Raw genomic sequence first — 24627 nt, 5'->3', positions numbered from 1 at the left:
CACTAGCACACTATGTAACAAATTTATCTTACCGACTATCTTAACGTGTGAAATTTAGACTAGTGACCTATCAAAATGAGTAAGTCTTCATTACTGTTAGCATTAAGAAACTACTTCCATTGATCCTACAAAAACAGATAACAACAATAAGAACTTGTTAGGTTTAAATGTGTTTTATGAATTTATTTCAATCTTAATCATCAATTTCTTTGTCTGTTGAAACCTTTATGATTTTTTCTCAGTACCGTTTTGTTTTTATAAAGGGACGTAACACCACTACTAACCGTGTATGAAATAAGCCCCGCCTCCCTACTACCTTATATGGAATATAAAGGGACGTAACACCACTTCTAACCGTGTATGAGATAAGCCCCGCCTCCCTACTAACCTAATATGAAACATACACGGTCTCCACAAGGGCGCTTTTAACCAATCACATTCCTAGAAATGTATAGGAGGTAAGATAAATACAATACAAATATGTTTATTATAGTGACATTGTGTATAACAAAATATGTACAATATTGAAATATTTCAATTAAATTACACCCGGCCCAATGGACCTAAAAGTCACTTCAAATAGTAATATAGTATTAATTCAGATTGAATATATAAAAAATAAAAAAGGACAAATGAAATGTTTTATTTCAAGTGGTTGCAAAAGATCACAGTAGCTTTTTGGCAGATTGAATCTTTTGTTAGATGCATGCGCATAAGTAATTCTGGCTCAACAAATATATAGGTTTATGGCAAACAATAGACTACTTACCATCAAATATTAACTTCCAATAGTCAGAGTATTCACCAAAAAAAACAATTTATAGAGTTCCCTAAATTCCATTTTTTTAAATTTCATTCCACGAAGGTGTTCAAATTAATTCAGTGAAGTCTTAAGTTGATTACTTTAACACTTCCATACAAGTAGTTATAGAAAACAATTCATCAAAGTCATCGGCACTGATAAAAGTACAGCAGTGGGAACATGCAGACTGTTATAGACTTTGTAGATTAGGTATTTATCAGTTGCAACTTTCAAAATCAATTCTCTATATAAGTGACTCATTAGTCTTGTAATAATTGCAGAAAACTATCATAAATCGGGCTAAATAAAGGCAAGCAGGTTTTTATAAGCACTAAAAAAAAAAAATCATCAAATTCAACATGGGGATAAAAAAAAAAAGCTTTTTTTCCCACTGTATACTGTATATTTCAATGAGACCTTCCAGGGCATTACTTAAAGTATACTTTATAAAAAATTGTACCTTTGAGAGTGCTAACAAGGCCATTATCTATAAATTTAATGTTTTAAAGGGTCCATCGTCAACCAGAATATAAAATTTCTCAGAAATTGCTGATATTAACCTATAGTAATAGTTTTATAAAAACCTGTGACAGCGCTAAGCTGGACGGAAGGATGGACAGAAGAACGCCTGGTATTTCCATGTCCACACAAGGGGCTATGCGTGGGGCCCAAAACAGACCTAAACATAAAATCTTAAACCCTGTCTGATAGACAAAAAACTAAAAAAAAAATGAACCTGGAAAATGAGATCAAGGACGATGGACATATGAACAGACAGAAATTTTGTAGCATAAGGTATCTGCATACAAGGTATAAATCCTCCTGATCTTCTACCTTCTGAAATATAAAGTTTTATACAAATAGTTTACATCACTGCCCCTGCTGTCAGATAATAATCCCTTTTTTTGACATACTTCGACTTTTTTTGCAGGCTAGACAAAAATTTAATGAATCCAAGGATATCACAATATAAGAAGATGTGGTATAAGTGCCAATAAGACAACTCTCCATCCAAGCCACAATTTGTAAAAGAAAAAACATTATAGGTCAAAATTAGGTCTTCAACATGCAGCCTTAGCTCACACCGAACAGTATTACAGTTATAAAGGGACCCAAAAATGACTAAGTGTAAAACCATTCAAACAAGAAAACCAACGGTCTAATCTATATAAAAAACGAAAAAAGTACATGAATAGGTCAGCAATCATCTATTTAACTAAAAAGTGCAGATGGAATCACATCGATTAAAATAGGTAACTTTAAACCAATTTTCTCAATTTGCTATCACCATCTTTTCTTCAGGTTTTTAAAGTCTAAGATAATTTCCAATATTTTGCTGGTAGACAAATTGCTTCATTTTCAGATCTGTCAGTAATGCTGCCAAATTACTCACACCTAGGGGTCTGGAAAATTGTCTATTGAACATGTCAGTCAAAATATACTTTGCTTTGTGATTTCCTTCAATTAGATTTTGTAAAGAATACCCTACAATACACATCACTCAACCGAACTGATTCCTATATCTTAAACACTGCAATTTTTAGATGGAATTAATCAATATTTAACAGTACCATTACACTGTAAAATTCAAATTTGATTTGATTTTTTTGTAAATTTGTCTTCTAATGTTTGTGAATGTTAGAGATTTAACAAGGTTCAGATCTGATGAAAAAAAAATCTACAACCTTAGATAGACACAAACAAAAGTTTATGGGCTGTAATGTCAAAATGTTAAAAAAAGGCAAAAGATACCGAAGTGATATTCAAACTCAAAAAGTCAAAAACAAACTGACATTGCCAAACACAAAAAAGAAAATGAAAAGACAAACAACAGTACACATAAACACAAGATGGCAAGTTGTAAGATGGCAGTCATCTATTTAGGTTTACATGGGGGTGTATTATTCAAACCATATCCGGAATTTGATTCGATTGCCAATCCTTTCTTCCTATTTGTATATAAATCTGTTTGATTTCTCTCTTGTTCTTGTGCAGCAAGTCAATAAGAAGATGAATTTGTATTTTGTTTATTTGAAGACTGCAGAGTCAGCAATGGCTAAAATAAGGTGGAAAAATAAATCAGCTCTTATCATGAAAGATTCTGTTCTAAAAGAATTAAATATGAATTAAACTGCTGTGCTTATTATAGATATCAACTATTTGTGTCTCATAAGTCAGGAACAACAGATCAGGAGTACATTTAAAAAACGCTTTCAGCAGTTATTTTAATATTGGGATTAAGGTACAAGCAAACTTGATTTTGTAGAGGACAAATACAAATGTATATATGTCTGACAAATCAAGTCCCATAACTCTGTCAACACAAAATCATTTATAAAACCACAAATCAAGTCCCGAAACTCTGAAATGTCAACACAAAATCATTTATAAAACCAAACATTCAATAAATTAACTTTGATTCAGGTTAATCAGAAGATATGGTCAGAATCAAGAATTTAGAACAAGACTGGCAAATGTGACCGTTTCTGGACCTCTGGTCAGAATTGTAGAATTTTAAATGATTCAAAGTGTTATAACTCTGGTATCTTCATATAAAAAATAATACAAATGTAGACAGCGCTTGTCTTTAGTGAAACAGACATTGTCTGCTCTATGGTCGGGTTGTTGTCTCTTTGGCACATTCCCCATTTCCATTCTCAATTTTATTGTACACATAATAAAAAAAACATGAATGTGTCCATAGTACACAAATGCCTCACTTGCACCATCATTTTCTATGTTTAGGGGACCATGAAATTTGGGTCATTTAATCTCGAATTTGGCATAAATAAGAAAGATCCTATCATAGGGAACATGTGTACTAAGTTAAGATAATTGGACTTCAACTTCATCAAAAACTACATTGACCAAAAACTTTAACCTGAAGCGGGTACTACTATTTTCTATGTTCAGTGGACTGTGTAATTGGGGTAAAAACTCTAATTTGGCATGAGTTGGTTAGAGTGTAGGAACATAGGAAGTACAAATCTGTACCATGTACTTTCTTTAAACTCTCATGACAGTTTTACACTTCAACAGGAGGCAGACAAATACATGTGATACAAAACATATATTCTAATGGTGAAAATAATAGAATAGAAAAAAATAAAAGAACCAGTCAATTGGTAACGTTACAGTACAAAAAAGAAATTAATGTGTTTTCTTAAAAAAAAAATAATGTATTTATTTATCTTTTCAATTTGATTTGTTTGCCAATATTACTTTTTGTAAGACAAATTAGAAAGGATTTTTTATTTATTTGATTTTTGTATGCCAATAACAGTTCCATATGATGTTTTGTAAAAGAAAAGAAATGAAATACTATTAAAACTTTTTTTATGAAATCCTATTTAAAACCTTTAAAAGAAAAATATATTGAAAGATTTACCAATATAAGTTTTATATAAGTTTAAAAAAAAAATGAAATACTGTAAAACATTCAAATGAAATCCTATAAAAAAAACTTAATAAAAATGGATGAGTCTAGCATTCTTTCTTCTCTCCTCTAGTGTTGGCTATTTTAGTTTGTGAAGTATGGATTCATCTGATGATGTGTTGTGTACCTGTTTGTTACATACCTTGCTGATCTATGCTGTACCATGTCTTTGTGTAGTAATACATAATCAACTTGTCAGAAGAACAGAAAAAAATGAACGAAAAGGATCTATTACACAAAACAAGCTCCATCTCATTGACAAATCTCTTCATGAATAAAAGTACACTCATAATAGTTTTCTGTCAAATTCACATTTTTATTAAAGGTTAAAAAACTTTAAAAAACTTTAAAATGATTTACATTACATTAACTAAATGTCAGTTGCACATTTTAACATGCTATGCTAAATAATACTACAGAAAACCTAATCCTGGTATAATTTTCAGTCTTATTTTTTACCTGTCATTCAACCTAAACTCTAACTGAAAAACCCTTTGTTCTTAATTACCTTTGATCTCATCTATCCAACATTTTTTTTTACCTGTACTACCTATAATTTTAAAAAGTTGGATAAATGAGAATGAACCAAAATTAAAAAGATCATATCATAAGGAGCATGTGTACTAAATTCCAAGTTGATTGGACTTTATAACTTTATCAAAAGCTAGTTTGACCAAAAACTTGAACCTGAAGCTGTACAGAAGGATGGATGGACAGACAAACAAAAGAACAAATGAACAAATGGAAGGACACTAACACCTGATCCAAATTGTAGAATTTTTATCTTTTCTAGTCCCTTGACTCTAAATATGCCAAAATCTAACTGAAATTCATGTAAAAAATTCATAAAGATCTGTTGATAAAATCATGAGATGTTGCAATACATGATTGGATGGACAGAGTCAAGGGTTTACCATATAATGTACGTGAATAACCGGCATATATAAGATTGAAAGATCAAATCTGAAATTACCAACTAAATCCAGCTTATATATGGACAATCTAAAGGTCACTACTTGGACAGTTGATATATATCAAGGAAATCTTTCTTGTCATTTATGAATGAAGTTTTTCTCATGGGATAGTGATCAGTAAGAACTAATTGACCACTAATTGAAAGCTTTCATGGAAGGCCACATTTTTGTAGCTAATAGCTTTCTTTTTTATGACAACAGAAAATTAAAATTGTCCACAAGAGCAATGCTTTTAGATTTGAAAAAAGTTAAATGGGCAACAGTAAAGAAATCTACATAGAGTTAATCATTTCCTTATTACCAGTAACTAAAAGCCTTTAAATAATCATCAAAACAAAACTTCAATTATTTTCATGAACGTACATCTTCTTCAAATGATAACAAATGTAAAATGCATGTAATTTTTTACCTTATTCTACAAGTTGCAAAAAGATTTTCCACAGCTCTGTAACTATAACATGAAATATGGATTTTAAAGGTTACATGTAACACAGATAACCCAAAGGTTTCTTCTGAAATTTGCTAAAATTTGCTAATCAGATATTACAGATAACCCAAAGGTTTCTTCTGAAATTTGCTAATCAGATATTTAAGTTTATATAGAAAAGTGTTACTACTGTATACCTTTTTGTATTATATTTATAGACTTTTTTCCTTTGTAAGGAAGTTTAAGGATGTGGAGACAGCAGAGGCAGATTTAGGGGGGGCAGGGGGCCCCGGGCCCCCCCTTTTTGGGAGAAAAATTGGTTGCTTATATAGGGAATCATTGAAGCGTGACTGGAGCGGGACCCCTCTTAGGTCAGTCAGTGGGCCCCCACTTATGAAAATTTCTGGATCCGCCACTGGACAGACATGTGACAGAGTACAAATTTCAACTGGAAATTTGAACATTTTCAGCTAGAGATTTGTGCTCATAACTTGAGATTTTTATCAACATTTTAATGGATGTTTTCAGAGTTCACTTTGATAATAAATTTTTCCCTGTTCATACTATCTTACCACATTTCCATAAAAATTTCTAACATGTATTCTCACTTCTTTTAAAAGTTTTCAATACATGTATATTTATATATAATCAGTTAATTATAGATAAAAGACACATTCTTACCTTAGATTTAGTTTTGCAAGTCTTTTCTGTATATATCCGTTTAAACCAGCCTAAAAAACAAACAATGTTCAAAATCAATTCAGGATTTCATCTACAAATGTCTTATCAATATTCCTTTATCAACTTCTCCTAGAGAACAAACACTGAAAAACTTTTTAACCAATCTAAACAAAGCTAATTACCTCCCCTTTCTAGTGTGATTTATTTCGACAAAACAAATGCCAATTTACATGCACAATCATTTTAGTAATTGACCAATTAAATTGCATGTTTATCGATTCAGACTTTATTTGACAACGCAGTATTTGATAACCTAAAGATGAAGTATGAATAAAATACCAAAATGTTTTTTTAATTCAAATAAACTTGATAAAATAATTAATAAGGGATCAGCTATTTTATGATGTAAGATTCAATTTCTTTTTATCAGATCAGAAATTATAGAATAATCAAATTTTCTTCCTTCAATGACGGAGAACAAGCAAATACAAACAAAGAAGGTAAACAAGCTTTGAAATATCAAGGCATATAAAACCATAAGAACACTTGATCCTAATATTTAGCCTCTGACAACATGCAACATCAAAGATGCTATAGGGTACCTATATTGTTGTGATTTTGTTTACTTTTAATATTCATCTCAAAGGTATAAATCAAATAGAATATCAATACAATTAAACAAATATCAAATGTCTAATATTTTTCTGTTCAAAGAAATTTACAATAGTTGATTTAATTGCTTTTTAATATAGCTTTCATGTTACAATTAAAATTCTTTTCATGAAAAATAATCATTATGAGACCATTGCAAATAGAATATAATGCTGGACTTTGAGTATGCTAAAAATACATCAACAAGCATAAACAAAATCTTTTGATAATGAGGGGCAAGTGGATAAAGGCTACTTTGACCTTTAAAATTTTATCTTCAAAGCCATAAAAATGACATTTGCATCCTTAAGACCCATCTTGCATTAGGAACCAAATGAAATCTAAAAATCTTGAGTAGATACTTCATGCTTTTCTTCATTGAAATTCTGACCTTATTTAAACAATGTAAAAAGAGGTTGACAAAACAAAAGACTTCATATTTAAAAAATCATTGCAATTGTTAAGGCTCTTAAAAAACATGTAAAGTTTGAGAATTGCATTGAAGCTCAGTGAATAAATTTGTGATTGTTCTAAAAGTTAGAACCAAATGGAAAAAAATAACAGTGGCAGATCCAGAACATTTCATGAGGGGGGCAGGCTGACTGACCTAAAAAAAAAGGGGGGGCTCCAGTCATGCTTCAGTGATTCCTTATATAATCAACCACATTTTTCCCATGAAAGCCCCCCCCCCAGATCCTCCTAGGATTAAAGTCAAGAAACTAAAACTCCAAATGTCATAATAATGTGTACTTCTTCAGCCCCTTGTAACTGACCAGCTTTACATTAAGAAACTTATTATGTTCCCTGTAAAACATTCTTGATGTCTACATTAATTGTTGAGAATTTATATTGATGGCTGGTGATGGCGATCTATAATAGTCTCTATTAAAGTAATTCACTTTTGAAGACCTCAAGCCATTATTCATAAAGGCTTGTCTATTGTTGCTGACTGTATCATGTCATCACATTAGCAAGACAATAAGTGTATACTGTCCTTTGAGACTATAACAGAGTTCATGTGAGGTTGCTTCTTTTTTCTATACAAAAAGAGAGCTATCCATCACAGGCCAGTTAGTACTAATTTTTTCCTTCAATAATACAGATATCTACAGAAACTCAATCAATGTTAAAAAGTCTTGATAAATTAATTGTTTTGTACTGTTTTTGTGAGGATGATTTGTCGGTGTTCATAAGACTACAACCCAACAAACCAAAACAAAAGTGATAATGTGGCTTGGAGTCATCTCAGTAACGTTCTGTGAATTGTCAAATACTTGAAACAAAATGACCTTGACACTCCTATTTTCTACTTAATAAAAAAAGAGTGAGTCAGCCGATTTTAAAAGAAATTGGATGAAAGTCCATTTGGTAAGATGAGGGCTTCAAAAAAACATTGATATACTTGTTTACTTATATCATTCCCCTTACAATAAAATTTGTTCTCTATAAATTATGTTTGTTAAAAGTATATGGTCAATTATGTTTTACAAAATACAAAATTCTGAAATCTAAAACAGATATTAGTAAAACTTAAGCTGGAGAATAAATCCATAAAGGTAATTATCTGGTAATATTTCTTAGTTTGTTTGTAGACAGACAAATGTCTTCTGTCTAATGGAATTAAAATTGTAAATTGTTTAGACCTATCTGGAGAATGGGAATTAATTTCCCTAAAATACAAATTAAGATTAAATTCAGTTTTTCAAGTTTATTTGAAGGTTTTTATAATGTCTTGCAGTATAAGTTTTACATAAACTACATTTATCAGCACTGAGATGTCTATTTCATTGAGCATACTTCTTGTACTGGAAATATCTATTTCTATGAGTATATCAAATTTCTGTGAAATACCCATGTTATTGCATATATTAGTGTGAACTATCTTTCATACTTTACAGTCTATTAGTAACCTTTAAGGTTCCATCATGGCTTGGTTACTTTGTCTGACAGTCTGCAAAAGAAAACAATTAAATACTACCATGTGTACAGTATTCATTTTATATGACATCTATCTAAAACTATCCCTTTCGTGTGAACTAGGAGCAAACTTCGATATATATTTAATGAAACTATGCAAGATATACAAATCTTATATCACTGTAAAACAGCCTATATTAAGACATAAACTAAAACAAAACAATGACAAATATAGATTTGCTTTTCTTATATCAGTTGTATCTGCAAGATTTACTGTGTAGAAAAAGTTCACATCTGAATGACTGGTAGTCTATTTTAAGTGTTTTATAAAAAACAAGAATGTGTCCAAAGTACACAGATGCCCCACTCGCACTATCCTTTTCCATGTTCCATGGACCGTGAAATTGGGTAATTATCTAATTTGGCATTAAAATTAGAAAGATCATATCATAAGCAACAAGTGTACTTAGTTTCAAGTTGATTGGACTTCAGCTTCATCAAAAACTACCTTGACCAAAAACTTTAACCTGAAACTCCCACTTTCATTTTCTATGTTCAGTGGACCGTGAAATTGGGGTAAAAAGTCTAATTTGGCTTAAAAATTAGAAAGATCATCTCATAAGCAACAAGTGTACTAAGTTTCAAGTTGATTGGACTTCAGCTTCATCAAAAACTACCTTGACCAAAAACTTTAACCTGGACGGACGGACGGACGAACGAACGGAGCCACAGACCAGAAAACATAATGCCCCTCTACTATCGTAGGTGGGGCATAAAAACTCTTACGTAAATGTAGTAAAATAGTAGATCATAAAAGTGCATATAATCATATTTTATTTAGCTTGTCACTTTTAAAGTTTTATTACAGCTGTTTAATTGGAGTAATTAACAGTAAAACATACATGAGTATTGTTCTCTACTGTTCAATAACTGTAATTAAAATGTCGCAATAATACAAATATGATTTTTAATTTTAGTTTCTTGTGTATAATTCAGAGTTTAGTATGACGACCATTATCTCTGAACTAGTATAGATATTTGTTTAGGGGCCAGCTGAAGGACGCCTCTGAGTGCAGGAGTTTCTTGCTACATTGCAGACCTATTGGTGACCTTCTTCTGATGTCTGTTCTATGGTCGGGTTGTTGTCTCTTTGACACATTCCCCATTTCCATTCTCAATTTTAAATATCAACCAGTACTGCTGTTAAATACAAACACATTATGTTAGACCCCGTTTACACTGGCAACGAAATTGAATCGATCTTTATTTGAATCAATCTTAAAAAGACCAGTTTGCGTTTACATTGCACATGCAAGATCGATCGAGATCGATCTTAATTAATCCAGTGCTTTTACACTAACATAAAAAGAACCGGTCTGAACTTTATTTTCCTATCTAAATATAACAAACACCTGAAAAAAAGATCGATCCATCGATCTAAGTGTTTAAACCAAAAAAAGATCAATTCAAATAAGATCGATTTTTTTAAAACCACCTCTAGAGGTAGTAAAGATCGATCTCTTTTGTCAGTGTAAGTGGGGTCTTTGAGTACTACAAATGTTGGCCCTACTTAAAGAGAAACAAGAATGTGTCCATAGTACACGGATGCCCCACTCCCACTATCATTTTCTATGTTCAGTGGACCGTGAAATTTGGGTCAAAACTTTAATTTGGAATTAAAATTAGAAAGATCATATCATAGGGAACATGTGTACTAAGTTTCAAGTTGATGTAACTTTAACTTCATCAAAAACTACCTTGACCAAAAACTTTAACCTGAACTTTGCACTATCATTTTCTATGTTCAGTGGACCATGAAATTGGGGTCAAAACTATAATTTGGCATTAAAATTAGAAAGATCATATCATGGGGAAGTTTCAAGTTGATAGGACTTCAGCTTCATCAAAAACTACCTCGACCAAAAACTTTAACCGGACGAACGAATGGAGGCACAGACCAGAAAACATAATGCCCCTCTACTATCGTAGGTGGGGCATAAAAATAGAGGTCCACAATAGCCTGTATCGCTTACACTGCTTCCAACAAAATTGCCTATAAAATATTCTTGAGATGAGTATGATTACCGTACATGTCATACTGAAACTCTTAGAATTACTTTTTACATTATTTATATTTTCAGTATCAACCAAACACCTTGAACAATCAGATGCTGATGCAGTCATTTTTTATGGCCAGACATGGGAAAGATTTATCTTCTCTAGTCTAATTTGGCCATACTTGGATTTTAGTTACGCCAACTTTTCACTTCTGAAATCTGAAATAGTTTGATCCATCAGAATTCATGACAGCCATCTTGGATTACAGAATAGATAAGAATGCTATTCAATCTTTAGCCTGCTGCAATATTGTGATTATTTTTTTAAAGCATTTGATCTTAAATTATGGTCCACTCACAGATCAAATAAAATTGATAAGTTTGAAATTTCCATGTACGATTAATTGATTTGCAATGAAAACATATTCTATACCTATCATGTATACTGTTCTGCACACCAGACAGACAGTTTAAAAGATATATATTTTTTTGCAACCAATCCATTGTCAAATATTGATGATCTACCAATAATTCAAAAAATAGTACTTAATTTTTAAAGGAGAATCTTTTTGTGAAAGTTAACAAACAAAGGGAGACAACAGAAGCCAATGCAAAAGCTTACACTGGCACATTTGATTAAATCACCCCGAAAAAGACAAGTAATAAGTGGCTACAACTCAACAAAAGGTGGTCAAGTAAAATGAAAGAAAACCTCATTATGTCTCTTATTACTTTCCATTTCAAAATTTAAAACCATGGCAATCAGATGACAAAGCCTTGAAGTATAATAAAAAAAGTAATTTCTTCATGATAGGACAAATGTCTTCCCGGATTATGGTTTTTGAATGAAAATCAATGGAATAATATCAGGATCAAAATGGAAAACATTAACTATAACTCTCCTTTTTTTTATCAGATACATGTCAGCATATAAGATATGCTTTAATCCATTTCCACAAGAATCCTATTAAAGTTTGGATGTTATTTTGGTTCATGTCTGCCATATTTCTTCTTTTTTTTTTTTCATTCTTCATTTTGTTATAAATCTTAGGCTGTAGGTTTTCTTGTTTGAATTCATTTAAATTATATATCTGACTATACAGTATCAGTTTTGGTCATTGTTGAAGGCCAAATACTGACCTATAGTTGTTTACCTGCACATCATTTGGACTCTGGTGGATAGTTGTCTCATTAGCAATCATACCACATCTGCCAACCAGTCAAGGTCTTTCAAACCCACATCTTAAGTACCAATCTTATATTGATATTTCATGCTTAAAATTATTACAGGGAGTCCATGATTAATGGGTTTGAAAATTTATTGGAACCAGTCAATTCGCAATTCTTTCCCTCTGTTCAATTCATCTTCACATATATTCTGTCCAAGATAATACAGAACTATCACTGTGGTTGTTAGAACACTAATGACAGACAGTGTAATGAACCTTTTCCACACTTTGCATGTCTCTACCGATATGTAAAGTAGAATTCTAATATGACGTGCTTCTTTTGCTTTGTAAAATGGCTGTTTAAATATGCTTCCCACGTAAATCGACATGTATCGTAACCTATGTGTAAACGGTTGTGGATTTCGCTGTGTTAACAATTACAATTGAATAAAACCCTACAGAACATTTATTCTATTTTTGACGCATAACAAAAAGAATTTACACATTAGAGAACAGAAAAATGGACAAAAACAAAATAAATTAAAATTCTGCGAAATTCCAGTAATGATTTTGGCGCATTAACGTCATTTAAAAACATGACGTCATACGAATGAAAACGTCAAAGCTGAAGGTTTTTCTATTGCGTTTACCTTCTAAACTCGGATAGAATTGCATTAAAATAAAGTATTGAGGTAGGTGTTGCTTGTTTTTATGTTCTATTGCATTATTCGCACATTTACTGATTTCAGCAAGTCAACATGGCGGCTCCTTGGTTACAACATGTCAACAGTGAATTTGACGGTAGCTTTATGATAAAAAAATGTAAATTTAAAATTGCAAATGTTGGGTTTACTGAGAAGTAAAAAAAGTAATCACATTTTTTTTCTAGCAGTTAGTTAAGAAATCATTCATGCAGGTTTATTAGATTTGTTTTACATTTATCGAACAGTGGGTAAAATAGAACAGCCACACACACGGTATACCCATCATCGCTTCAGTTTTTAAATGATCGTATTTGTCCTATTAGAATCGAAATAATTCATGGAAGCCATAGATTTGTTGTAAATTTACACATGGCCTGGGCCGTGATATTCGTTAATTTTATCTCTCGCTAACGCTCAGGATAAAATTTGAATATCATGGCCCAGGCCATGTGTAAATTTCCAACAAATCTATGGCTTCCATGAATTATTTCTTAACTATTACTGTGGTTGTTAGAACACTAATGACAGACAGTGTAATGAACCTTTTCCACACTTTGCATGTCTCTACCAATATGTAAAGCAGAACTATCACTGTGGTTGTTAGAACACTAATGACAGACAGTGTAATGAACCTTTTCCACACTTTGTATGTCTCTACCAATATGTAAAGTAGAACTATCACTGTGGTTGTTAGAACACTAATGACAGACAGTGTAATGAACCTTTTCCACACTTTGCATGTCACTACCAATATGTAAAGCAGAACTATCACTGTGGTTGTTAGAACACTAATGACAGACAGTGTAATGAACCTTTTCCCAACTTTGTATGTCTCTACCACTATGTAAAGTAGAACTATCACTGTGGTTGTTAGAACACTAATGACAGACAGTGTAATGAACCTTTTCCCAACTTTGTATGTCTCTACCAATATGTAAAGCAGAACTATCACTGTGGTTGTTAGAACACTAATGACAGACAGTGTAATGAACCTTTACCACACTTTGCATGTCTCTACCAATATGTAAAGCAGAACTATCACTGTGGTTGTTAGAACACTAATGACAGACAGTGTAATGAACCTTTTCCACACTTTGCATGTCTCTACCAATATGTAAAGTAGAACTATCACTGTGGTTGATAGAACACTAATGACAGACAGTGTAATGAACCTTTTCCACACTTTGTATGTCTCTACCAATATGTAAAGTAGAACTATAACTGTGGTTGTTAGAACACTAATGACAGACAGTGTAATGAACCTGTTCCACACTTTGTATGTCTCTACCAATATGTAAAGCAGAACTATCACTGTGGTCGTTAGAACACTAATGACAGACAGTGTAATGAACCTTTTCCACACTTTGCATGTCTCTACCAATATGTAAAGTAGAACTATCACTGTGGTCGTTAGAACACTAATGACAGACAGTGTAATGAACCTTTTCCACACTTTGTATGTCTCTACCAATATGTAAAGCAGAACTATCACTGTGGTTGTTAGAACACTAATGACAGACAGTGTAATGAACCTGTTCCACACTTTACATGTCTCTACCAATATGTAAAGCAGAACTATCACTGTGGTTGTTAGAACACTAATGACAGACAGTGTAATGAACCTTTTCCACACTTTGCATGTCTCTACCAATATGTAAAGTAGAACTATCACTGTGGTTGTTAGAACACTAATGACAGACAGTGTAATGAACCTGTTCCACACTTTGTATGTCTCTACCAATATGTAAAGCCACAATGTTGATTACAATTTTCATTCAATTACTTATAAACAATGATATAAAATTGAATTTCAGGAAATCCTTTTATCAATATAAAAACTGAATATCCTATTAAATTTGAGTTTAATTTAGCTCTAGACAAGCAATTAAATTTCTTATCAATTCATACCAGAAAGTATTAAAATATCTTTTGTTTAGTGGGCTTCAAGGTTTCTTTAAGTGGTTTCTAGTGGTTAGTTCAATTAACACCTGAAGCTATTGCAATCAATCTTCAAGGGTTTCATCCTTCAAATATGCATGAAACCTTTGCCACTGGACATTAAACACACAACAAAATCAATCAGTAAATCTTGTATGGTTTTAGGCCAAGATTAAATTTTTAAATTTAATTTCTTATTTTCATATTTATGGCAAAATTGATAATAAAAAACTCACCAAGGATACAAGCCAAAGCTTGTAACTTTGTACACTAGACATGTATTATGTAGACTCATCATTGATGATTGAATAATAAAATTATCAACTTAGAAATAAAGTAAGAAGTGAAAATCTCGACATGTGATGTTTCTTAAGAGTCAGGGTAAAGCAAGATTATTCACCTAAAACTTGAAACTATGAAATAAAGAAAAAGAGTTCAGATTGAGAAATTTTGGCAAAAGTGAAATTGGAAAGAAGATAACTTGTAGAAATGGGGAACCACAAACAGTTACTGTTTTATGAAGAATACAATGAATATTTGTGAAGAATTCCACTCTTGGTATGATTAAAAAGAGATGTGGTGTATAGTTGAATTATTGATTGTTGGTGTTTCAATGCCACTTCAGCACAAGTGGCTGCATCGTGGGGGACAGTTTTTGTTGGTGTTTCAATGCCACTTCAGCACAAGTGGCTGCATCGTGGGTGACAGTTTTTGTTGGTGGAGGAAGACAGAGTGCATGGAAAGAATTACTACCTTCGACAGGAAAACAAGCAATGCTGGTCATTTTAAGATTAGAGTTGGATGCATCTGCCACTTGCTGGGTTCAAACTATTGCATCACATCCACAGTTTTGATAGGCTAGTGATGATGAACTACCTAAACCACTCAGGGGACCCTCTAGGTCAATGTGACAAAAGTCTTATAAAACATTCAAAACAGAAAATACATCTGAGGTCAATATGATACAGTGCTTTATAATGGACAAGAGTGTACTTTATACCCAGTAACCCTGTATCCTTTAAATCTGGACAAGTTGTGAAAAGTAGTGGCCGGATGAAAGATGTGCATTAACACCCAGCCGTTTTGACACAATCAATATTTGTTATAGACAATATATTCATAACTTGGGCAAACTTTATGATCATAGATTACCTAATCCAAGCCTTAAGTTGCTGAGAAATCGGTCAGGAAAAATAGTGTTTGGATTATGCGGTTTCAGAATCAGGTTAATGAAAGATATTAACGCTAATTGTCAATTTCTTTTATCATTCTAATGCATAGCTACTGTAAAATCTGTTTGAAACATTCTGGTATAATTTTAAAAGGAAAGGTTTAAAAACAGATTTATTTGTAAACAAGTTGAGCCTGTAAAAGTATTTATTACATTTGGTGCAATGAAATATGGTGATTTCCCACCAAAATAAAACCTGATAATTTAACATTTGAAATAAATCTGATAATTTCACTCCTCTGACATTGTATAACAATGGGTATTGTCAAGACATCGTGATTGATGCAGCATCAAAACTAATTGGAAATGCGTAGAAAAAGATAAAGTTCCTGGTATCCATTAAAAAGCCATGGTCAATGTCATAAAAAGAATAACTTATTAATGAATTCAAATATAGAAAAACATTCAATTTGTGACCGTACAAGAATGATAATTAACTCATGAGCTATGGGGATTCATGAATTAATGTGTTGACCGTTCACTTGCTAATATACTACGAATAAATCAACAGTTAACCTTGATATCTCCAATACAATGTTTAATGGCAAAGAGAAGGACAGAGTTTTGACAGGCTAGTGGCACATAAGTTAAACTAATGGGACAACTCGACCAAGGCCCTTAAGGGCTAAATAAATTTACCTCCATTTTGTTGGTGGCTATTTCTTTTATCAACAAAACTTTAAGTGTTTAATACTTAATCAAAGAATATATCTTCATTTAAAACAACACCATTATAGTGGGTGTAATTTGATAACAGTAATATAATCAGGACCAAACAATTTATATGTTAAAAATCGGCTTAATTTCTGTTGACCACAGAAAAAAATTTAATTAAATGACCATGATATTTTATGTATAATCAATCTAGTCACGTAAAGCTGACAGTCGAAAGTTCATTACATCAGATATCTTGTCTATAAGAGATCAGGTGTTATTATCACTTCTAGGAAGACAGATTGATGTAACTCCATGCAAATTAAAATGAAAGCTATAAATTAGGGAACAGGAATAAAGAAAATAGGGGCTAAAAATCAATGGACAGCAACCCACTGACATAAATAGCATAAGGACATCTAGAGGTCAATATATTGAATCTACAAAAAAGAAGATGTGGTATGAATGCCAATAAGACAACTCTTCACAAGAGACCAATTGACACAGAAATTATAACAACTAAAGGTCATTGTATGGCCTTCAACAATGAGAAAAGCCAATACAGCATAGTCATGCAGCTATAAAAGCCCCCAAAATGACAAAACTTAAATAATTCAAACGACCTAATATTCATGAAGTCTACACAACTTGAATAAATCTATATCATCCCAAAGCTAGAAAAAAATGTGAATAAAATTTAATAGGGTACATCAGATATCTGACATCAACATGAAATTCTGCTGCTAACAAAAACATGCTGTTCTGACAAAAGTCAACAATTGAAAAAGGTGTTAATTGGACAGTTTCATGTGAAATCATAACACAGCTACTGACCTGAGTCTGTCAACTATATATGGGAAAACCAATGTTGTTGGTTTGCTGTTTCATCAAAATATACCAACATGTTTAATTCATTTTCAAAGGAACACTAATTATAAGGCCATAGATTTTTTATTATCCGCATTAAGCATCATAAACAATTACTGATCGATTGTTTTCCTAAGTAGTTACAGTTTTGCATCATATCTGTCAGTATATCAATATTGTAATGTCAACTTAGTATCTTAGAGGACATTTGGCATAGGGATCATTAAAGATGAAAAGTCTCATTGGCGCTACTCTCGTTAACCTAAGAATGTTTTCCATGTCACATTATAAAATCAATTATTCCTTCTTACAAGTTTTCTTAACAGATTTTTTGTATATGATATCATAAAGTTCCACACAAAAAATGAAGAAGAAATGGCATTATTTGAAGAAAATTTGGTCTTCTTACTTCCACAACCATTGTGAAAATGGCCTGAACAGAGAGTACTTTCAACCATTGCAATGAACTCTGCTGATATTGAACATTAAGATATCTATTCATACTGCTAGTAACAGGCTATTATTTGAACTTGGAATTATTTTTAATTATGGAATTCTGCATAATTTCTTGTGTTTAAAATTTTTAATAAATTCCATGTTTATTTGGTATTATAATCTTTTAAGCGGTTAATAACACTTTCCATAAAATGTATTTTGGTTAGATGGTGTTGTGCGCGGCACAGTACATTCTATTGAAAATATATATATTTAAAATTTTCTTTGTAATAAAAAGTGTTGTGCGCAGCAGAGAACATTTCAGTACAGAATAAACATGGCATTTATTAAAAATTTCAATAACAAGAAATCAAGCAAATTCCATAATTAAAAATAATTCCAAGTTCAAATAATAGCCTGTTTAGTAATCCTTTGTTCCAATGACACCCTTTTCAAACCATAGTCATATATATATGCTAAATAAAAAGCAAGAGAAAATATGAAAGAAATAAATAGGGGAAAAAAGCATCACCACAAAAAAGTGATCGAGTTTAGGAGAACTTTTAGAACCTTAATAGCTGGTATAGACCTTGAGAAAAACTGTTTGGCCTCTGCTGGTATAGACCTTTAGCAAAACTGTTTGGCCCCTTTTTATAATTAAATAATCAAAGTCCAAAGTTTCAATCAGCATCTAATATATCTAGGGTAAGCCCCAGTTTGATTCATGACCAACTAATGCTGTATGAAGAGAACAATTTAAATACAAGTTTCTTGATGTTACTTATTATTTTTTTCCAAATTCACTACAAAGAATTTTAAAATCATTATCATGTTTCAAATCATGTGAAATTTAAAATGAAAATTTATTACATTTTGTTGACACTTAAAAAAATAGCTACTTCTGTCAATTACATACTTTACTTTTGCAGATTAACCATTGCAATTCCATAAGTACCAATACTGGTGGTTAATCAACTTTATATTAAAAGAGCCTTACCTAAGTTAGGTCTGTTATTGTTCCGAACTGTTATATCCAATAGTACCACTACAGAGCCTGACGTCAATATGTATCAAGTAACGTTAAGCTTTAATGATCACTATAATGAAATACCACACACTGTCAATTACTAATTTTGTACAGGAAGAAAATGGATCATTCTTTTAAAAATAACGAAGATCTCACGACAAATCAAATAGATTGCTTTGTCTGAACTAATGGTGATCAAATTACACCACAAGCAATTATATATTTTTTGAAGTTCATAAAAAAAAAAAAAAAATCTTTTAATCAGTAACTACCACCAAGACATATTTGCTCATATATCAAAAGTTTCTTCCAAAAATATTCTAGAAACAAACACAGATGTTGATTAATCTCCTCTTTAAAAATCATGTTTTTTGCAGAGATGTTTGAAATCCTTATATATATATATATATATATTTTACAAAATAAAAACAAAAATCTCGTTTTCAGGAACCTCTCAATGAATGTTGCTTTGTATATGTTTGAGCTTGTTTCTTGTTTTTTTCTTTTTATTGGCAGAAAGATGTTTTAATGATTTGGTGGCAGAGTTTCTTACTTTTCAATTTGAAATCATTTGATGAAATATTTCATCTAATATATACAGGTTTAATACCAACAAAGCATTGTACGTCACATCTAGTATGGAGTATAGTTACAGATCACTGTCAGGCTATTAGTTTTCAGAGGGAGATATGATTCCTGAAACATACAGAAGTATTCGTTTACAACTTGTAAAGAACCAGGGCAGTTTTAAGCTAAACTCATTGAATTTCGACTTTTATTGCTGTTGGAAACAGTATGTCAACCTCTATATGTCCTTTTAAGCTTTATTCAGATTTTGGATTGCTGTCTCATTGATACATTTCCATATATTTTTTTATTCATATATCAGGCTTAAAGCAATTTTTGTTCATTCATTTTTTGGATTTCTGTGAGGTGTTTTTTTTTTTAAAGTTTATTGTCTTTTTTTCATCCATGATATTGTTGGTCTTTCTCCTACATACCTTTTTTGATTGACCCTTGTTCTCTTATATCTTTTGAGATTCATTGAGTTCCAGCTAATCTGCCAGGTTTTCTAAAGGGTCAAATGGAATCTACAACAATAATGATACATTTTAATTTCAAGGATAGTTGGTATATTAACTATACATGTATATTGAAAGACATTGAACATTGTGAATGGAAATGGGGAATGTGTCAGAGAGACAACAACCCGACTATAGAACAGACAACAGCAGAAGGTCACCAATAGGTCTTCAATGCAGCGAGAATTCCAGATGTGAGCATCCTAAAATTTGAAGGTGAAAAAGAATTTTCCAGATTTTTCATGAAGTTTAATTGGTATTTATGTTTTTCACTGTACAATCTTAAAAAAAAAAATAACAAAGATTAAACCAGAGTTTGCAACGATGTATTTCAGGATGCTATAACAGGTAGAGTAGGATTCATCCTAAAAAAAATACCATTGTACTAATAATTCAGTCCCTCCCCGTAATCGATCTCTCCTACTTACGAGGTTAATGTAGTAATCGTAGATCAGCAGAATAAACGACTGAATTGTTCGGGTTACCATTGTACCAGAATCCTAGACCCCATGTAGTTAGGTCAAGGGATGTAACTACTTTACTTCCCCAATCTCATTTGGATTCATTATGGTATATTTGGTTTCAAATTGGTGGTAAAACAGTTCATTTGATTTTGAGATGGGAGTATTAAACTTAATGAGCAGAGCATGATTTGTCTCACTGTTGCAAGCTAGGGCTCAAACTGGATCCCAACAGTAAACCAACACATAAAAAGTGAGTTTTGAAGTAATCCTTTGGCACAACTAACGAAGGTTGCAAGATTATATATTTACTAGGGTCAAGGGAAGCCCAGCCACAATGTAATTTGATTTGTAGTAATGAATTATAAAATAAGGAAAAAGAAGTGTGAGGGTGTCAGATTTGGTAAAATTTTCTAATAAATAAACTAGAGGGTCCAAGGACCCTGTGTCGCTCACCTGATATTTTTATTTACAATTGATGCATGATAAATGCAACTGTTGTACTGTTGTTTAGTTTCAGAGATATAATACTAAAAAGTGCGTTTGAAACCTATGTTTTATTTCAGCCATGTGGACAGGCAGGGTCATCATACACAGTGGTCCCTAGATATCCTAGTGGTGATTTAAACCAAGTTTGTTTAAATTTGACAGTTGTTTCAGGGGAGAATTTTGTAAAATTTATCTAACGAGAAATGTAAAGTAATGAGAAAGTTGTGAAGTTGTTTTGTTGTTGCGCAACCCCCCCGCTCCCCCTTTGCCAAAAAAAACCAAAAAGGTAATAAAAAATTATCATATAAGGGCAATCTATCCTATTAATGATTTCTGCAAAATTCAGTTGATTGTGCAAGGGTTGTATAGCCAGCTGAGGTCGTGAAAAACTCTCTTTTGTTGTTGCAGATAGATCTAGACCTGATAAACAATTTTACCACATGTCAGATTTGCTCTAAATGCTTTGGTTTTTGAGTGATAAGCCAAAAACTGCATTTTACCCCTAAGTTCTATTTTTAGTCATGGCGGCCATCTTGGTTGGTTGGCCAGGTCACCGGACACAATTTTTAAACTAGATACCCGAATGATGATTGTGGCCAAGTTTGGTTTAATTTGGTCCAGTAGTTTCAGAGGAGAAGATTTTTGTAAAAGATAACTAAGATTTACGAAAAATGGTTAAAAATTGACTATAAAGGGCAATAACTCCTAAAGGGGTCAACAGACCATTTTGGTCATGTTGACTTATTTGTAGATCTTACTTTGCTGAACATTTTTGTTGTTTACAGTTTATCTCTATCTATAATAATATTCAAGATAATAACCAAAAACAGCAAAATTTCCTTAAAATTACCAATTCAGGGGCAGCAACCTATCAACGGGTTGTCCGATTCATCTCAAAATTTCAGGGCAGATAGATCTTGACCTGATAAACAATTTTACCCCATGTCAGATTTGCTCTAAATGCTTTGGTTTTTGAGTTATAAGCCAAAAACTGCATTTTACCCCTATGTTCTATTTTTAGCCATGGCAGCCATCTTGGTTGGTTGGGCGGGTCACCGGACACAATTTTTAAACTAGATACCCTAATAATGATTTTGGCCATGTTTGGTTAAATTTGGCCCAGCAGTTTCAGAGGAGAAGATTTTTGTAAAAGTTAACGACGCCGGACGCCGGACGCCAAGTGATGAGAAAAGCTCACCTGGCCCGAACTAAAAAAGCAAAAGAAGCTCCAAATAATTTAGATAACAAGATGGCCTAGATGATCAGGAAACATTGTGATGTGACTCTTGTTTAACTGCTTTTAAAGTTCATTAGAAGGAGTCTATTTTAACTTAAATTGGCTATAAAATGCACTTAAGTGAGCCTTATGCGGAAGTTAAAATAATTTTTCTCCGTTTACAAAAAAAGTGCACTGAAGTGCTCGTATTGATTTGTTACAAACAAACTACAGATATGCTGTGTTATTACATATTGTATCTTCCCTATGCTTAAAAAGAGTAGGGAAGCAAGATTATCTTGTTTGATAATGTTAGGGTTATGTACTGAATATGTTCAAACAAGATGTGATTGAATAAGATTTTAAGTTTTGATAATTGCTACATATTTCTAGTTGTTCCTCATGCTTTAACTTTGAAAATAATCTGTAAATGTAAATATTCATTTGACAGACAGATGATGCTTCTTTATGATTATCCAAAGAAAAAAAAATCATACATACCTTTCAAATTTTCCGAATTAAATCTTCTAAAGAACATAAAAAGTAATTTAAATTGTGAAGTACATCAATAATCAAGCCAAAGCGTTAATTACCAGGACTATATCTGGTCATCCATCACGTCAGAGGGGATGAAAAATCGGGAGAAAGAATCGTAATTTACAAGTCACGTCAAACAGTCTATCATGATTAACTATGTTTCTGTAAGACAATTGCTCATTATAAATAAGACTGACTAGCTGATTGATATCACCAAAACCAAATACAAAACTTTAAATCGGTGATCAATATAAATAATTTGGCATGCATATCCAATATGTGATCATAAGTTAGTTTTTCAGTAATAGGTTGTATTTATTTCCTTATCTAAAAAGCATTTATTTTTTATAAAAGATGAAGTTGTTATGCAATGAATCTCATTTTTCAATTCACAATATGTCTAATTGTTACAATAAATAAAATGCAAGTCAGTTTCAGCACCTACACTAAGTCATTAATTACTGATGTACAATAAGGAAACTCAGATAATGATGTAGAACTATTTTAGATTGTTTCTAATTTATTTTTGGTGTTTAAGGTACAATGTACTCCCAAACAGCACCACAGGCTGCATGCATCATTATAGTATCAAGGGATGAGTTCATTTGAGTATATGTCCTTTACATTCAAAGATACGTGGGTAATGCATCTTAATTTGTCTAAAATATTTATCAAAGTCAAAGGGTGCTTGAGGAAGTCTAAAAACAACAAAAATAACTCATATATATAAGGAGTCAATTAATCAACAATTTCAGTCATGTTGACTATAATGTCATTTCAGAGCGTTTCAAATAAGGATTGAGTCAATTGGCTGTTTTGTTTTAGTTTACTTACTCCTGGAGTTGGTTTCACAAAAATACTTACGACTAAGATTGATCAAAAGTCATGAACAATTCGGCATACTTGCATCAATCTTAGTTGTAAAATGTTTTGTGAAAGAGACTCCATGTACTTGACCAGCTGAGTTAATTTTGTCAGACATTTTTATGTTATGACAATGAAAATGTTTGCTTTTCTTTAATTGCTTTGCATCCTTTGGAAGTATCAAGGGGGAATTATTCATATTATTCCTAATTTTAGTAACATTAGTGTTTGTCAAAACGGCAGATTTTGCATAATTGACATTACCTTCAGACTATTAATGATTTTTTGGGACAGATAAAAAAATAAAAAGATGTGATATAATTGCCAATGAGACAACTTCCTATTATTTTTTTACACTATTTTTTATTTTTTTATTGGTGGAAATTGAACTTATTATCAAATCAAGTTCATAATTCAAAATGTATGACTCCAGTGATTTGAAAAACATTTCAAATTATCTATTGCTATACATTTTGTAATTTGTTCACTCATTTTTCCATCTGATTGCCTAAAAATGAAACTGAACAGAAGAACTGAACAAGTCTTGCATGATTCTATATCGATGTGAGACATCAAAGAGATGAGTAGGTAAGGGACATTAAATTTTATGCACTCTTTGACACATAGCAGGAAAGTATGGAATGAATAAATACTGAAAATATTGCTATTTTCAGCGTTATGAATGACAACTTGATGCTCTCAAGAGCCTAAATCACCCACATGGTTTAACATACTTGGCATTTTAACCTTAAGCAACAGTGACAGCATGACTTTTCTCTAAATAAGGAATATTATAACAAATTGGATCCATATATCCAAAACTGAAAAGGAGGTCGACCTTTTCAAAACAAACAAAAATAAATTCAGGACAATATGTTCTCAAATGTTGCTTTTCATATTTTATTTTAAAACTTAATTGACCGCTCTAAACTTATATTCAGATATGACACTTGGATGATCAATAACCATGGTAAATTGTACATAGCTTTAAAGACATGTATTAATTTC

At 31.9% G+C, this 24627-nt stretch overlaps 1 protein-coding gene across 1 annotated transcript in view; it reads right to left on the bottom strand.

The window, feature by feature from the left end:
- The window catches only part of LOC143083001 (tumor protein p53-inducible protein 11-like), a 137111-nt gene extending 128190 nt beyond the window's left edge, over window positions 1-8921 (bottom strand). The window contains exons 1-2 of the mRNA XM_076259088.1: window positions 8863-8921; window positions 6321-6370 (exon numbers count right to left, since the gene is read on the bottom strand). The gene's annotated coding sequence lies outside the window, so the exon portion shown is untranslated. The remainder of the gene's footprint in view (window positions 1-6320; window positions 6371-8862) is intronic.
- Between the last annotated feature and the right edge of the window lie 15706 nt (window positions 8922-24627).

This window comes from Mytilus galloprovincialis, chromosome 7, assembly GCF_965363235.1.
Source record: "Mytilus galloprovincialis chromosome 7, xbMytGall1.hap1.1, whole genome shotgun sequence".
Classification (NCBI taxonomy): Eukaryota; Metazoa; Mollusca; class Bivalvia; order Mytilida; family Mytilidae; genus Mytilus; species Mytilus galloprovincialis.
The sequence above is the reverse complement of the archived record's forward strand: the minus strand, read 5'-3'. Positions and strand labels throughout refer to the sequence as shown.